The following is a 5000-nucleotide window of genomic DNA, read 5'->3' as shown; positions in this document are numbered from 1 at the left end:
CGCTTCTGTTCGTCTTGCGACGATCCAAGAATTTCACCTCTAACGTCGCAATACGAATGCCCCCGCCTGTCCCTATTAATCATTACCTCGGGTTCCGAAAACCAACAAAATAGAACCGAGGTCCTATTCCATTATTCCATGCACACAGTATTCAGGCGGGCTTGCCTGCTTTAAGCACTCTAATTTGTTCAAAGTAAACGTGCCGGCCCACCCAGACACTCAATAAAGAGCACCTTGGTAGGATTTCAACGGGGTCCGCCTCGGGACGCACGAACACGCACGAGGCGGTCGCACGCCTTCGGCTCGCCCCACCGGCAGGACGTCCCACGATACATGCCAGTTAAACACCGACGGGCGGTGAACCAACAGCGTGGGACACAAATCCAACTACGAGCTTTTTAACCGCAACAACTTTAATATACGCTATTGGAGCTGGAATTACCGCGGCTGCTGGCACCAGACTTGCCCTCCAATAGATACTCGTTAAAGGATTTAAAGTGTACTCATTCCGATTACGGGGCCTCGGATGAGTCCCGTATCGTTATTTTTCGTCACTACCTCCCCGTGCCGGGAGTGGGTAATTTGCGCGCCTGCTGCCTTCCTTGGATGTGGTAGCCGTTTCTCAGGCTCCCTCTCCGGAATCGAACCCTGATTCCCCGTTACCCGTTACAACCATGGTAGGCGCAGAACCTACCATCGACAGTTGATAAGGCAGACATTTGAAAGATGCGTCGCCGGTACGAGGACCGTGCGATCAGCCCAAAGTTATTCAGAGTCACCAAGGCAAACGGACCGGACGAGCCGACCGATTGGTTTTGATCTAATAAAAGCGTCCCTTCCATCTCTGGTCGGGACTCTGTTTGCATGTATTAGCTCTAGAATTACCACAGTTATCCAAGTAACGTGGGTACGATCTAAGGAACCATAACTGATTTAATGAGCCATTCGCGGTTTCACCTTAATGCGGCTTGTACTGAGACATGCATGGCTTAATCTTTGAGACAAGCATATGACTACTGGCAGGATCAACCAGGGAGCTGCGTCAACTAGAGCTGAGCAGCCGGCCGCCCGGGAGTGTGTCCCGGGGGCCCGCGCGAACACGCAAGCGTCCGCTCAATTATTCTGCAAACAGGAGGAGGCTGGGCTCCCCTGCACAATACACCTCGAAACCCTCTCAGGTCCCGGCGGCGCGCAGCGCCGTCCTAAGTACTTGGTCGGGTTCGAGAGAGGCGCAATCGCCCGGAGTTAGGCGAGTAGACGCTTTAGGTGCGACCACCCGTGCTCCCAACTGAGCTTGCCGCTGCCGACAGAGGCCCGGGAGCGTGCTGTCGTGGCATTGCCGGCGGGAGACAACACGCGCCACCTACGGTGACCGGCAGCTCCAACGCCAGCGCCACAGAAGGGCAAAGGCCCCACGTGGGTGCCGAAGCGAACTCTCCCAGCACAGCGCACGTGCCAACACGTCCGCACAACTGCGATACAAACCACCAGCGAGAACCGCTGGGGCGACCGAGCAGCAGACGGCGTCGCGGCGCCGAGTGCCGGGCGGCGGCGCATCCTCAACGCACACAGTCCTCAATCGGACCAGCACACTGCAGATGTCCACCGCGCTTCGCACCGGGTCCGCGAGGACCCACTTTGGCTGCACGGCGCCGCGCGCAGGGTGCCCCGGCGCGCAGCTGCGCCGCCTGCCGCGTCCGTCGGCCGGCGCGCCTGCCACTGGGCGCCCCCACCAGCCGGCTGTAGCGCGTGCGCCCACGCACCGCGCGGCCAGCACGCCGGGCGGCCCCCCCTCACCGGCCGGGGACAGTCCCACCCACCCACAGCCGCGTATCGCTTCACACCCAGATTCACATTCACGTTCGTTGGTATGGTGGGGACCGCTTCGTAGCTGTACCGATCGTTGCCCTCACAGATGTACCTCCAGCAAGATCAACCGCACCACAACGGGTTACCAGTTGTTCATTTGCGTAACGTCACCAGTAAACGTACACGTCCATCCCCGTTTGCAAAGTCAACTATTATTGCATGCCTGCCTGTCAGGTGTCAAGACACACTACATTCGCTCACATCCACGCAACAAAATGTGCCCGACTAGAGGGCACGTGGAAGGTGCCCCCGTACATATGCGATCTCCATTGCGCGACCAACTGTCAACCGGCCTCTGTAGCATGTCGCAGATGTGGAACGCGGGGCACCGTGCTATCACATTGTGTGAGAAGAGACTACTACGTCTGCATACACGCGCCACTACATGAACAGACGGCTCATGCTGATCGCCATCCACTGCGTCCATTACTCCCACACGTCTCTATGGCGTACCACACTGCAATGCAGCTGTTATGGGGAGATGACACATAGCTGTGTACACAACATTCTGAGCCGGTTGCGGTTGGACAACAATACATTAATGTAACGTGTCATATGCCAATTACAGAGCAGGGTAAGGCACAACGTGGGTTAGGTTAAGGCACAACGTGGGTTAGGTTAAGGCACAACGTGGGTTAGGTTAAGGCACAACGTGGGTTAGGTTAAGGCACAACGTGGGTTAGGTTAAGGCACAACGTGGGTTAGGTTAAGGCACAACGTGGGTTAGGTTAAGGCACAACGTGGGTTAGGTTAAGGCACAACGTGGGTTAGGTTAAGGCACAACGTGGGTTAGGTTAAGCCACAACGTGGGTTAGGTTAAGCCACAACGTGGGTTAGGTTAAGCCACAACGTGGGTTAGGTTAAGCCACAACGTGGGTTAGGTTAAGCCACAACGTGGGTTAGGTTAAGCCACAACGTGGGTTAGGTTAAGCCACAACGTGGGTTAGGTTAAGGCACAACGTGGGTTAGGTTAAGGCACAACGTGGGTTAGGTTAAGGCACAACGTGGGTTAGGTTAAGGCACAACGTGGGTTAGGTTAAGGCACAACGTGGGTTAGGTTAAGCCACAACGTGGGTTAGGTTAAGCCACAACGTGGGTTAGGTTAAGCCACAACGTGGGTTAGGTTAAGCCACAACGTGGGTTAGGTTAAGCCACAACGTGGGTTAGGTTAAGCCACAACGTGGGTTAGGTTAAGCCACAACGTGGGTTAGGTTAAGCCACAACGTGGGTTAGGTTAAGCCACAACGTGGGTTAGGTTAAGCCACAACGTGGGTTAGGTTAAGCCACAACGTGGGTTAGGTTAAGCCACAACGTGGGTTAGGTTAAGCCACAACGTGGGTTAGGTTAAGCCACAACGTGGGTTAGGTTAAGCCACAACGTGGGTTAGGTTAAGCCACAACGTGGGTTAGGTTAAGGCACAACGTGGGTTAGGTTAAGGCACAACGTGGGTTAGGTTAAGGCACAACATGGGGGTAGATTGCGGTACAAATTGCGTTACATTGCGGTGCAAATTGCGTTACATTGCGGTGCAAATTGCGTTACATTGCGGTGCAAATTGCGTTACATTGCGGTGCAAATTGCGTTACATTGCGGTGCAAATTGAGTTACATTGCGGTGCAAATTGAGTTACATTGCGGTGCAAATTGAGTTACATTGCGGTGCAAATTGAGTTACATTGCGGTGCAAATTGAGTTACATTGCGGTGCAAATTGAGTTACATTGCGGTGCAAATTGAGGTAGGTTAAGGTGCAACACAGGTTAGGTTAAGGTGACATAGGTTAGGTTAAGGTGACATAGGTTAGGTTAAGGTGACATAGGTTAGGTTAAGGTGACATAGGTTAGGTTAAGGTGACATAGGTTAGGTTAAGGTGACATAGGTTAGGTTAAGGTGACATAGGTTAGGTTAAGGTGACATAGGTTAGGTTAAGGTGACATAGGTTAGGTTAAGGTGACATAGGTTAGGTTAAGGTGACATAGGTTAGGTTAAGGTACAAACTGGGTTGTGTTATGGTACACATTGCGTTGTAGTACAGTACACGTTAGGTTTGGGTACGGTACACAATGTGGTATGGGATGGCGTGTTGTGGGGGGGGGGGGGGGGGTGAGGTTCGTTGATATCGACCGTAGGACGTGGATGCCCGAGGCAGCGTCAGTGTGTCAAAGGAGTTATGTCACGTCGGGATGCGCTTTCCGCCAGTGAGAGGGGGGGGCGAGCCGTGTCTGTGGTTGCGGCAGACCTGTGTGTTTCATTCCTGCCAGTGTGTTTGTGCTGTAAGACGAGGCAGTGTGGTGATGTTGGGTGCACCCCTGTGTAGGACATGTGTGGGTGTTGGTGGCTTATCTGAGCAATTGTGGTTGTCGGACGAGTGGGATATTCTGTTTTATGATTGGACCTCCTGGCCTGGTTATCATAGTCTGGTTGGTGTACTGTGGCGGATAGGATGCACCGGACGTTGGTCCATGCCGGTGCTTAATTATTGTATCTGTGTTTGTTACAGGCAGAGAGTAGTGTGTGATAGAGTGTGTGGGTGATAGAGTGTGCGGGTGACGTGTGGTTCGTTTTGTTTGCACAGACGTTCAGCATGTATAGGGGCATTTGCGTATTTGATCTATCTATGTGGGCCTGCATAGTTTACTGAGCAGTGCTGCGAGGTGACTGAACTACGAGCGACGTACTCATTTACAGCGGAATGGTTGCCTTCTACCAAAGATGGAGTATCGACTCTACGACAGCGTTGGCACCGCAGGAAGCGGTGTCGTACAATGGCCCCCACACCGTCATCGTTGTGCGGGGTAGGGACCGTATATATTCTGCGAGGAGCCCTGTTTGCCACAGGGCGTGGGGTCTCGCGTCCTGCGGTTCAGTGCCCCCAGGGAAGCGCGCGGAGGTGGTGCTGCTGCTGCTGTAGCAAGCGAGCTACTTAGAGCATGTATAGGGACAGCGGGAATATGGCATATTGGATATAACTCTTCATGAAACGCAAGATATAGGGGTGGATTGCACGATAGGAGTGCGGGAAGAGTCCGCCATTCATCCGCTGGAGTTGCGATTTGGGCGGTTGGAGTGGGGCACGTGCGGGTGCGGGTGGAGCGATTGTCGGTCGACGACTTCGTGCGGCGCAGGCACTGGC

General features: G+C 53.9%; 1 non-coding gene across 1 annotated transcript in view; it reads right to left on the bottom strand.

The window, feature by feature from the left end:
- Positions 1 to 1036, bottom strand: part of LOC126146832 (small subunit ribosomal RNA) — a 1906-nt gene extending 870 nt beyond the window's left edge. Inside the window, exon 1 of the ribosomal RNA XR_007529780.1 lies at positions 1 to 1036. This exon is cut by the window's left edge and continues 870 nt beyond it. This is a non-coding gene — a ribosomal RNA (small subunit ribosomal RNA).
- Between the last annotated feature and the right edge of the window lie 3964 nt (positions 1037 to 5000).

Source organism: Schistocerca cancellata, unplaced genomic scaffold (assembly GCF_023864275.1).
Source record: "Schistocerca cancellata isolate TAMUIC-IGC-003103 unplaced genomic scaffold, iqSchCanc2.1 HiC_scaffold_832, whole genome shotgun sequence".
NCBI classification, from domain to species: domain Eukaryota; kingdom Metazoa; phylum Arthropoda; class Insecta; order Orthoptera; family Acrididae; genus Schistocerca; species Schistocerca cancellata.
Note: the sequence above shows the minus strand (reverse complement) of the source record. Positions and strands in the feature narration are given on the sequence as shown.